This window comes from Hevea brasiliensis, chromosome 11, assembly GCF_030052815.1.
Source record: "Hevea brasiliensis isolate MT/VB/25A 57/8 chromosome 11, ASM3005281v1, whole genome shotgun sequence".
Classification (NCBI taxonomy): Eukaryota; Viridiplantae; Streptophyta; class Magnoliopsida; order Malpighiales; family Euphorbiaceae; genus Hevea; species Hevea brasiliensis.
Window position 1 is genome coordinate 53,770,560 of NC_079503.1, and position 13,213 is coordinate 53,783,772.

The window sequence follows — 13,213 nt, forward strand, 5'->3', positions numbered from 1 at the left end:
AGCATGGAGTGTGATTTGAGGTTGGTAGTAGTGTGGAATAGTGGTATTGGGAGTGTTGTGTTTATGCAGGATTTTCTGGACCTTGAGTCCAATGTGGTTTTTAGGCCATAAGTAGAGTTGTGTTACTCCAATTGGTGTGAGACCAATTGGAGATAAAACCTAAGACAATTTAACACAACTTTGATTAAGCAACCTTGCCCAGAAAACAAACTTAGGATGACCTAAAAATTGGCCAAATCTGGGTAACCAATTCTAGACTGGGTAAAAGTGACTAAATGAATAGTGTTTATTCATTTGATCATAACTCAGTGTAGAAAAGTCCAATTGACCTGAAATTTATATCAATGGAAAGCTTAGACAATTTAGAACAACCTTCATGCAGAACACAAACTCAAATTCTGAACCTAACAAAATTAAATTGCTAGTCTAACTTAGGACACCTAATCTGGCAGAACCAAATTGCCCATAAATTCTGGGTACAGATCAATCCGGCCAGTTATGGTAAAATGGCCATAATTTGAGCTACAAAACTCTAAATGGAGTGATTCAAAAAGGAAATTAAAGAACACACATAAAGGAACAACTTTGGTGAAGAAAAGTTTGCCAAATTCTCACTGTAGCTTAGACCAATGGAACAGTAAACATAGGATACGAAAACTAAATTTTTGAAAATACTTTTAGGAGGCTTTGAATTGCAATTGGCAATCAATGCTAACAAACTTATAACCTAAAATGTTGTATAAATATGTATCAAACATTTTTGTACATATTATGAATTAAAAAGTCAACCTTTGAAGGGAAATAGTCAAGTGAATAATAACTACCAAAAACTTAAGTAGCTAATGGGGTCAATGGTACCCCACTTAAAGGATACCTAAATTATGAGAATAGGTAGATGGGAATTGTATTTTCATCACAAATAGAACTTAGGAGATATTATTAATATATTTTGACATGTGGTTTGGAAATCAATATAAATGAAAATGTTGAACCTAGGGACATGTAAAATGATGTAATAAATTAGATAAGGAATTAGAAAGGAAAAATAGAGGATATAATTGATAAATTGTGAATTACATAAGTGATATTCATGAATATATGCATTAGATGAAAATGAGTCTAGATATTATATTTCCACTAATAAATAAAATTTAGAATATTACAACAATTATATATAATGGAATATATAATGAAATAATTGTTATAAATTGTGATCATATGAATGACACAATGAATGAATAAATGAATCATATTAATGTATGAATGAGACATTAGTTCTCATTATTGTGAAAAGGACTAATACTTTGAGTACAATGGTATAGAAAGATAATTGATGTGAATTGCGATTATATGAATGATCAAATGAATGTATAAATTATAATTGGAATTTGTCATGAAATAATGAAGTCATAAAACACAATATATTAACATTTAATGGTACTATGTGCCCATGTATTGCCTAGACATGTGTGTCAGATTGGATAGATTGTCATGCCAATAGGGTATTGTTTTAGTAGTACTGTGTAAGGCTTTATGCCTGTATTCATGGCTTTATGCCCACACTCATGGCTATATGCCTGCACTCATGGCTTTTATGCCCAATTATATGTTATTATGGCTTTTAAGCCATATTGACTGCATACGTGGTTGATGTTCCGCGTCCCATGGTATGATAGTGTCTAGTGCTAACGACCCGTTATCTAGTTTAGTCAGCCTGTCATAGGTTACTTGGGCAGTGAAATTTATCGAAACGAGTTAAGAATATTAGTAACTAAAAATATTAGCAACTAAATAAATGAGTAAAAATATTTAAAATAAATTAGATTAGTTATTTAGTAGAAAGAATTGAGATTAATTAAAAAGATATTAAAATTTAATTATTATGAAATAATCTGCGATAACCTAGAAAAGTATTGAATGAAATCATAAAAAGATTTGTAAAAAAGATATAATAAGTATATTACTACTGTGAATTTAGGAATAAATTGCTTCTTAAGAGGAATAAATTAGAACGAAAGATAGATGATACTAGAAGTATTATATTAAATTAGATTAAATTCCATAATATCCAAAGTATAATCCATTTCTTTCTTTATTTGTATATTATTTTCTTTGTTATATTATCGTACCACTAAGTAGCAATGCTTAGCGCGATAGATTTGTTTCCTAGGGCAGGTACTAAAGATAAAGCCCAGTGGATATTGATTGAGATTTTTGGATTTCGGATCTGTAAAAGTGTCAGAAGTGCTCAAGGTTGTCACCTCCTCAGCAATGCATGTAGATAGGGCTCTCATTAATCGTATTATGTAATTTATGAATCATAATTATTTATTATGTTGTAATGAAAATTAGGAAATTGTATGTAATATGCACCTGATGTAAATTATGAATGTATATAATCAGTCTGTAAATCATGTAAATTAATGAAACTTGAGAATTTGTATATATAAATTATGCATAAATGGAAATGCATGGAAATAAATATGAAATTAAAATACATGGATGATATTTGAAATATGAGATGATTATGAGAATAATGGATGAGATTTTTATTGTAAAATATTATTGAAAATTTTAAGCAGGTGAATAATGAAATACGCCAACTGGATATAAAATAAGGGAAACTCCGCTGGTTTCTCCGTAGAAAAATAATTGATATTAAAATATAACGAGAACAAAATTTTTAAAGGAATAAAGTAAGATAAAATAGGGTGCTCCGGCACCGAGTGTGACATGCCTTACTCGGCTACACTGTTGTCAGGGGGTGTCACACTCAAGGTGGCTTGAATATTACTATTCACAGACAAAAAATGGTACTACTCAGGGCTCGGAAGTTCGGGGTGTTACAAAAACTTTTAGAAAAGAAAACCTTTGAAACATTTTTATTTCAAATACATTTTGAACATCTCAAACACACATATAAATAAACATATACGCCTTTTACCACCCTTCCCTTTATTCATAAAATCTTTAAATTTGCCAAAATATTCCATCTGCGACAGAAATTCTGACATTGGGAAATGGTGGGTGCTACAAAGCTTCTGGCCTCTACCTCGAAAGACACTACTATAGCACTTTGGGAGCTGTATCCTCCTCGAACTTGAAATATTACGGTATTCTTTTATACTGATCTGCCCATGGCTAGGTTATTGCTAGTTTTCTAAGCCATTGGCATGACACCTCATTTTTCTTACTCAGCTTTTGTTAATGGTATGGAAAATAGTGAAACATTTTATCATTTTATTCTTTTTGGTCTTGTCAAGACATGGGAGATTTTATGTGAAACAGTGAAACCTTATTTAGCCCAAAACTTAAGTTTGGGCCTATTTGATCTTTCACTGAAAGTACAGGGCCTTATTTGGTCTTTTTCTAATTAAATATTGAAGATCTCTAATTGTAAAAAGCTAGTTCATAAATATTTGCAATAGCAATAGCAATAGCAATACCATCTAATGCCATAAAACTACAAGAACATAAACTTCTAACAAAAAGACAAATAAATACATACCTAGCCAAGACATACAGGAATCCTTGTGATTATACTGATAGATATGCTTGAACAGCCATGCACATCACTACCAATAAACATCTAGTCACAAGTTTAAAGGTGTTGAACTTAATGTGCATCATATCAAGCATTTCTTTCAGTGATCACCATTATTGCAACTTTTTGTCCACAAGTTTGAAGGTGTTGAACTTAATGTGCATCATATCAATCATTTCGTTCAAAAATCACCATTCTTGAAACTTTTTGTTCATTCTTTGATGTTTACAAGATATGCTAAGAATGTATTTTCTTTTACTGGGGTTCTTCTCTTAGAAACACTAATGTGCTTTTTGCTATATTCATTTGTTAGGTTTTTTGTTGACTCTAAAATGAGCATTTATCCTATAAACACAATCACATGTACATAAAAAAATGTACAAATAAATGTATATAAGGTTATGATCAAGGATATTGTATTAGGTATGATGTTTGACAACAATACAAAAAACTATTCAAATATAAGAAAATCTGTTTGTCAATAACATAATGAAACTTTTATTTTAAAAGATAATTGATTAATTATCTATCTATAGCATATGCTGATGAAAAGAATGATGAGAGATCATTAGGATGACATGGTAAAAGGAATAATCCTAATAAAGATTTATTCTCAAAGTATCAATGATTCTAGAAACAATAGATTAATTGATACCCAATATCTACCAATTTAGATGCTGACTAGCATAAACTAGTGGTTCTATAGCATAGTCTAGTTGATGAGCATTATATTAATACCTAAACACCTCTATCATTATTCAAAGTTTTTAGTGTCAGAAACAAACCTTTTTTATTGGTAGAAATACTTGGTGAGCCACCGAAGTAGTTCTTAAGTAACTGAGAAATCCTTTCTGTAGTGTTAAGATCCCATATCTCAACCTTTTCATATCATATAAATAGAAATTACGAACAACAAGCAACCCAAATACTAGAAACTATTAACCAAACAATATAGTCTAAAAATTCATGCTCACCTTAGAAGGCTGCTTCCTTACTATAGCAAAAAACTTTGGTCCATTAATACAATCTTTTGAAATTGCAGTAATTTGTTAATGCTTATGCTTAGCATTAATAAAGACAAGTAATAACAAAATCCACCATAGAGGTGAAGAAAAACAATTACTGCAAGGAAAAGATACTAATATTGTTTCATTTTTTAATGGTAGACGTCTCTATATAAGAATTTAAACATAGAAATGACATGTACAACATTAAAATTCTTTCCATTAGAAGTTAAATTAAGCTAGGAAAAAAGTTCTTAGTTTAATTGATCCAACCCTGATGATATACCTTCTTGTCTTCAAAGAACAATATTGTTCTACAGTCAACTCCATCCAACAAAAGAAACATTTGAACTATCATTACCTAGAAATTAACGTTTTAAAGTTTAGACTAGGATGGCTTAAATGATATTTCAAATCATAGCAAGCACCATACAATCACTCCCTCACCCTATAGCTCATTTTTCTTAGTTTTCCCAAATACAAGGACTAGCTTTTCTCCCATATGGTTGAATAATAAATTTATCAACAAAATAATTTTTTTCAATTCTTTTTATGTAATGAATAATATAGCAGTTGGTTATCATGAAAATAGAATTCAAATGCAAGCATTTGGCACAAGTACATATTCAGGAGGCTTCACATACTAGGTTGGTAGCATTTTCCTTTTAATTTAACCATTAATGACATAAAAAATCTCTTTATTATTGAAAAAAATTCCCAAAAGATAACATTATTTGCCATTAAATAGTGTCTAGTCAATCAAAATTAAACTTTGCTAATTTAGGCCAAAATTGCAATTGTTATTATCAAGATAAATATAAATGAGAAAATAGGCATTCTCATGGCATCCCATTCTAGTCATAATAGGAGTCAATATTAGTCCTAAACACCTACTCTATAACATTTGAGCATACCTTCAAAGGTGCCAAAGCACTCCATTGAATCTTTATTATGACTTCCTTTTCTATCATACAAAATATTTGCATCAACAGTTTCCAAATCCTCCTCATGTTCATGACTAGGTATATGACACCCCTCACCGGTCTACGGCGTAGCCGAGTAAGGCATGTCACACTCGGTGTCAGAGTGCCTTAACTTATCTTATTACATTTCCTATTATTCACGTTATATATATATATATATATATATATATATATATATATATATATATATATATATATATTCTTTTTTTTAATTTAGGGTCAATTTATTTACCGGAGAAACTGACGGAGTTTTCCCTAAATTATTCACAATTTTGACGATTCCCACCTATTTAAAATCTTAGTAATATAATCTCAATAGCATAAATTTTTCATAATCCCAATATTTCATCTCATTTATTTCAAATTGACAAATTTCATTCATACATAATAAATAAAATGATGCTCTCATTCATAAACAAAATACTCAATTTCATTAATTTACATAATTTACAATAATTACATAGGTTCATAATTTATAAGACAAAATCAATATTACAACACACCAAAAATAACTAACATGGCCTAGGGGGCCCTACCACAATACACTGCACTGATGAGGTGACATGGTCTGACACGGATGTAGATATAAAATCTCTACTCTCAGTCTATGGTCTACTGAGCTCTTTGTTCTAATCTCCAGTACCTACGCATGGAAAAAAAGTGGCACGTTAAGCATAAAGCTTAGTGGTGCCAATATAATAGAAAAATAAACTAAAATAATTAAAAATGCAAAAATTATGCTATTAATTCATGCAGACGAAAATTTTGGTAATTATTTGTAACATCCTTAATTTAGTGATTTTTATGTTCATTATTTAGTAGTAAATTTTTAAAACTTATTTTCAATTGCCCAAGTAACCTACACAAGTTGACTGCACTAGATAAATGGGTAAACTAGCACTGGGTAATAAGTACCTCGGGCTGTCACACCATCGATCACATAGTGACTACCAGGTGTGCAACAGAATGGCTAACAAGCCATAATAACAAACGGGCATAAAGCCGAGTATCTCAAGAGTATCAAAATGGTTAAAAGCCATAATATCACAAAATGGCACTAAAAGCCATAAATCATGAAATGGCATGAAACCATATGCAGTACTATAATCGGTACCCTATTGGCATGCCAACCTATCCAAACCAATTATACTAGGCATACAAGGGCATATTAGCAAAGTTAGGATTTTAGTTCTTAGCATTTGATGTTGTGGTGGTTACTAATTATGTTACTATTCATGCAAATTTTGACTATTTCATAAATAATAGGTATGCAAGTTCTAAACACACTATAATACCACATTTTGGGATTTAAATTTGTTCACATTGTTTGCTAATTGCAATTCAAGGCTTACTAGAAGAAATTCTAAAATTTCAGATTTCATTACCTATGATTACTGTTCCACTGGATCATTCTACAGTGAGAATTTGGCTAAACTTTCTTCATCAAAGTTGTTCCTTAATATCTCTACTTTAATTCCCTTTTTGAATCACTCTATTTCAAGTTTTGCAGCTCAAGTTATGAAATTTTTACCATAACTGGCCGGATTGGTCAATGTCCAGAATTTCTGGGCAATTTTTTGTTCTGGCAGTTTTGGTGAGCTAATTTTAGTTAGCAATTTGATTAGGTTATGGTCAGAATTTGGGTTTCTATTCTTCATGAAAGTTGTTCTACTATGTCTAAGATTTCCATGCGTTCAAGAATCAAGTCATTTGGACCTCTCTACACAAAGTTATGGCTATTTGAACAATCACTATTCATATAGTCATTTTTCGAGGTCCAGATTTTGGTTACTAGGATTTAAGCCAAATTTAGGTCTCCTTAGGTTAGTTTTCTGGGTAGGGTCTCTTCATGAAAAATGTGGCATTATGTCCCTAGTTTTACCTCCAATCAGCTTTACACCAATTGAAGTTACACAATTCAACTTATGGCTTCCCAAACCCACTGGACTCAAAGTCTAGAATTTCCAATAAAAGGGCAGCACATCCCATTCATGATTCAATGCCACAACCAATTTCATTTTATGGAAAAACCATATCAAATGGTCACTAATTGACCACTAGAATACCAATCCATCAACAATTTATCAAAACCCTAATTTTGCCTCAAACCCTAACTCCTAAAGTTTTAATTTAACACCAAACCTAGAAATTAATATTCTAATCCTTATATTCTCATCAAAGGCAACCGATAAACAACTTTAATTTAATTCAAAACTCATCACACACTTCCCTACTCATGGCTACCAAAAATTTTTGGTGCCCTAAACTTATTTATTTTGTTTCAAATCCAACAAATTCTAACTCAATTAAAAGTCCTAACTATGAATAAAGAGAGAAAGGAGTAAGCATTGGCCCTAACCTTGAATGTAGTCACTTCTGGGCTTGCTAAACTTCCCTTTATCTACTTCTTTTTGCTGCCTAATGCTTGCTCAAGGTGCAAGGTCAAATTTTTGTGAAGGGGAGAAGGGATTTTATGGTGGAATTAGGTAGGAATTGAAGCTTGCTTGGAATATCAATGGCGGAGGCCTTCAATGGAGTTTCGGCCACTTGAAGAAAGGGAAGAAGAAGTTGATTTTTTGTGTAATTATTTCCCTTTTTTGGTTTTTATACTTAGGCTTGTCTAATGGTGATTGGCTAGAAAATTTTTAATTACATCATCTTTCATCATGCTTATGTAATAATTACCTTTTTAAATTTCATTTGTTTTATTTTCTTTCTTTTCTCATTTCTATTTCCATTTAAATTTTTATCAATATTTATTTATATTTTATGACATAAATCTCACTTACTTTAATTGATAAGTTGGTAAAAAATCATCTTTGAAGGTAAAATGACCAAAATGCCCTTCATTGTGCTTACTGAACTAAAATTGTCTGTACCGATTTACATAATTTTTCTTGTATTTTCTTAGCAATCTATTGTCATCCAAACCTCAATAATCCTTCACTTGAGTCTCAAAAATTATTTCACAGGGTTCCCAATGGGTTTAGGGTTGCTAACTGTCTTCACAGTCGCTTCACGTTAGGGTTACTTATCGCCTAGCTCTGGCTCATTTAACCTCTTGCATTCCATTTTCTAAAATTATTTCTTAATTTTTCTTGTCATTATTTAGATTATTTATAACTCCTCACTCTAGTTTAAATATACTTCTAGACATTCTGGCTGTCTGGACAGACATTAGTCACCGGAACAGTAGAATGTACAGACTATCTAAAGTGAGGGCGTTATAGCTCTTCCCCTCCAACAAAAATTTTATCCTTGAAATTTACCTGATAAAAATAGTTGAGGGAATTATTTCCTCATTGTCTCTTCACTTTCCCAAGTTTCTTCTTCGGTGTTGTGGTGCCTCCAAAGCACTTTCACCAGTGGAATATGCTTATTTCTCAATTCTTTCACTTCCCGAGCCCTAATCCTTATTGGTTCCTCTTCATATGTCAAATCTGTTGTATTTCAATCTCTTCCATTGACATGACATGTGCAGGGTCTAATCGGTATCTTCTCAGCATAGACACATGAAACACATTATGGATTTTGTCCAGCTCTAGTGGTAAAGCTAGCCTATAGGCCACTGGACCCACACGCTCAATGACTTTATATGGGCCTATGAACCTAGGTCTTAACTTACCCTTTTTCCCAAACCTTAATACTTTCTTCCAAGGTGATACTTTGAGAAAACATTGTAGCTAACTGCATATTCTATATCTTTTCTCCTCAAGTCAGCATAAGACTTCTGTTTGTCTGAGGCAGCCTTCAAGTTAGCTTTGATCAATTTCACCTTTTCCTCAATCTGTTTCACCAGGTCAGGTCCCACAAGTTTATCTTCACCCAGTTCAGTCCAACACAATGGTGTTCTGCACTTCCTCCCATACAGTGCCTCATAAGGAGCCATTTGAATGCTACTTTGGTAGCTATTATTGTAAGCAAATTCTGCCACTAGGAGATATCTGTCCCAACTTCCCTCAAACTCAATGACACAACTCCTTAGCATATCCTTAAGCACATATTACATACTTTATGTTATTACTATCATTTCAATTTAATATTTGTAATAATTCAATGAGTTTTAAAGTTTACCTGAATCACTCGTTCCGACTGTCCATCCATCTGAGGATGAAAAGCCGTGCTAAAATAGAGTTGTGTGCCTAAGGCTTCTTGCAACTTTTTCCAAAATCTAGATGTGAACCTCGGGTCTCTATCAGATATAATGGAAATTGGGATTCCATGTAATCTAACTATCTCACTGATGTACAATTCTCCTAGCTTCTCTAGTGGATAGTCAATTCTAACTGGTAGAAAATATAATTACTTGGTTGATCTATCTTCTATCACCCATACTGTATCATGTTTCTTCTGGGTGAAAGGTAGACCACTAACAAAATCCATGGTGACCCAATCCCATTTCTATTCAGGTAAGCTTATAGGCTGAATAAACTTGATGGAACTTGATGTTTTGCCTTGACTTGCTGGTGTGTCAAGCATCTAGTCACACAGTCAGTAATATCCTTCTTCATACCAGGCCACTAGTAATGAGGCTTCAAGTTATGATACATTTTAGTACTCCCTGGATGCATAGCATAAACACTATTGTGTGCCTCTTTTAGAATATTTGTCTTCAATTCCCATAAACACTATTATGTGCCTCTTTCAAAATATTTATCTTCAATTCCCCATCTTCTGGTACACATACTCTTCCCTTGTAGTGCAAACACCCATTCTCTTTCACCTCATATTCAGTTTCCTTCCCCTCTATGATTCTTGTAATGGTCGGGCTCCAACCACTAACATTCATAAGCTAGGCCTCAATCTAGCTTCAAAGTGTTTGCATCTGTCTCTACTAGTGGTGAGTAAACTCCCAGCATAGTGTCTCAGGCGAGAGAACTCCCTCTCATACTCTGCCACAGTCCTATCATCCTGCTTCAGACTTAGAAACTCTTGTAGCTTCATATCCACATAGGTATCAGGGACATACTTCTGTCTAAACTCCCTCAGAAAATCTTCCCAAGTCAGAACTGGAGGCTTTACCATGCTGTGGAGAATGGTCTTCCACCATTCATAAGCATCCCCTTGCAATAAAGAAATAAAGTATTCGAACTTCAGATCATCTGTGCAGTGTAATTTCTTAAATAATCTATCTATTCTCTCAAGCCATTATTCTGCTTCCAATGGGTCCACTGTACCCTTGAACTTTATTGCCCCATACTTCATTAACTTTTTATACTATATGGCTGGGGATGGTGGTTGCACTAGAGGTGCTTGAATAGGAGCTTGGACCCAACCATTTACTAAAATAGTGTAGCCATCTGCTGAGTGAACTGAGCAGGAAACTACATGGGTGGGATGGGTGCAGCTGATCCATTGGCATTCTGAGGAGTTGGGGCCTCCCCCTGTACCTTACTTGCTACTGATTGCTCTACTGTGTGATACCCCACTTCCATACTGAATCATAAAGAATTCTACTCCCTGGACAACCAACACAAAGAGATTTCCCTCCGTTAGTCCATATTTATGATCTAATGCACTATATATATCAATTAATGACAACTGAGCAGTTGTACTTATCAAAATATTTCAACTAAGCAATTTCAAAACTTGTATGAAAATGTGGCTCTAATACCACTAAAATATGTCACACGTATTCCCTTGTAAGGCATGACATGTTCCCATAGCATACCTAATGAATTACCGAAGTACACCTATCGATAACCCATTAATTATGCTACAAGGTATTTTAAACAATTCATAACTTTTGATCTTATCAATTCTTTTGCAAAAAACTGCATGGGAATAGTTAAAATTCCATGTAAACATTCATTGGAAATAATGATAGACTAAATATTGCAAAAGTTACATTTCCATAAGTCTCAAAATAAAATACAAATAGTTACAAACTCAAAATGTGATAGCAATGTAATGCTTTTAAATACAAACTACTCAATATCCGTACATCCATACATATAAGTACAAAATACATCAAAAGGAAATTACAGGGGTATACCTATGATATATACCCACAATCAAAACCAAAATGCTGCTTCCAAGTCTCTCACTCGGCAGCCTTCTCCTTTCCCTTACCTGCGATAGCATAAATAAGTTATCGCTGAGTATATCACTCAGTGGTGCCCAACTAATAACTTTAAATTTAAAGTTAAGTAAAACTTGTCAAAGCATAATAAATCACATTTTTTTTTAAGTATGAAAACTTCACAATAGTTCTAAGTCCATAAGACCCATTTATTAGAATAACATTTCAAATGAGAAATCACATTTCATAAATCACAATTCACAAAGCATTAATATTGCCAACATCAACACACAGCTCAGGCCATGACACAAAATTTTACGATCAATGCCATGTTGTACACCACGACAAAGCAATCTCAACCTCACTAACCATTGTTAATGAGGGAAGGGCTAGCTAGTTAATGAATACTCATGTAGTCTTACCCTACTAACCATTATTAATGAGAGACATAATCAATATCCATTATCAACCCCAAGTAGTCGTTAGTACTAGGGAGTTCCGAAAGGGACTGTCATGCTAACTGTGATTTCAAAACAGTTTTCAAAAGTTTTTCACTCAACAATCACATTTATAAACCAATAAACACATTCAAATCATCATAATATCCATATAGAGGTGGCAACATCCAAATTTCTCAAATGTAAGAGAAAACCATATTTCAGTCAAAGTAAACTTGTTTAAATCAACCTCATTCAATATAAACACATTCCAAATAATTTACAAGTTTTTAAAAAAAAAATAAATAAGAAAAGGTTAGTTGTGCACAAACCTTAAATGAACTCCTTTATCTTTACTTACTTCTCCTTATCCGTCTCAACTTCTTTCTCTACTAAAAATACACAAATAGAATACCTCAATACTCATCTCAATTGCTGCCAAGAACTCATTATATGAATGTCTAATGCATCCCAAGTTAGCTTTGCAAATTTTAAAGAGTTTTGATTTTCTAGCAGCTTGGTACATTGAATTTTGAACTTAATTTTTACATAGTTTCAATCATAATTTGGTGAGGTGTCCTTCATGAAAATTGTCCCTCTAGGTCACATCTTTATTTCCCTTTTTGAATCACCTTATTTGGAGTTGTGTAGCCAAGTTATAGTCAAATGAATTTTACTATTCACGTGAGGCTGATTGTGGCAGCTTTGGTAACTAAGATTTAGCTAACAATTTGATTAGGTTAAGTTCATAATTTAGCTCTGAGTTCTTCATATGAAATGTTCTACTATGTTTTAGGTTTCCATTGGTTCAAGAATCACCTAAATCAGAGCTTTCTATAGAGAGTGATGGCTATTTAAAATTTACTATTTACATTACTATTCACTTCCCTGGCAGATTTATCAACTCAACTTTTTATCAATTTGATTGAGTTAAGTTCGTAATTAGGCTTCAAGTTCTTCATACGAAATATTCCACTAAGTTTAAGTTTCTATCGGTTCAAGAATCACTTAAATCAGAGTTTTCTAGAGAGAGTTATAGCCTCGCAAAGTTTACTGTTCAGATGGTCAATTTGCAAATTTTCGGATTTTGGTGGATTTGGTGACTCAATTTTGCTTAGCAATTTGGTTGGGTTAAGTCCATAATTTGGCCTTAAGTCTTTCATATAAAATGTTCGACTATGTTTTAGGTTTCTATTGTTTCAAGAATCGCCTAAATCGGTGTT

At 32.8% G+C, this 13,213-nt stretch overlaps 1 pseudogene; it reads right to left on the reverse strand.

Moving 5' to 3' along the window:
- Positions 1 to 3,390: 3,390 nt before the first annotated feature.
- LOC131170247 (protein DECREASED SIZE EXCLUSION LIMIT 1-like) overlaps positions 3,391 to 13,213 on the reverse strand; it is an 87,899-nt pseudogene continuing 78,076 nt past the window's right edge.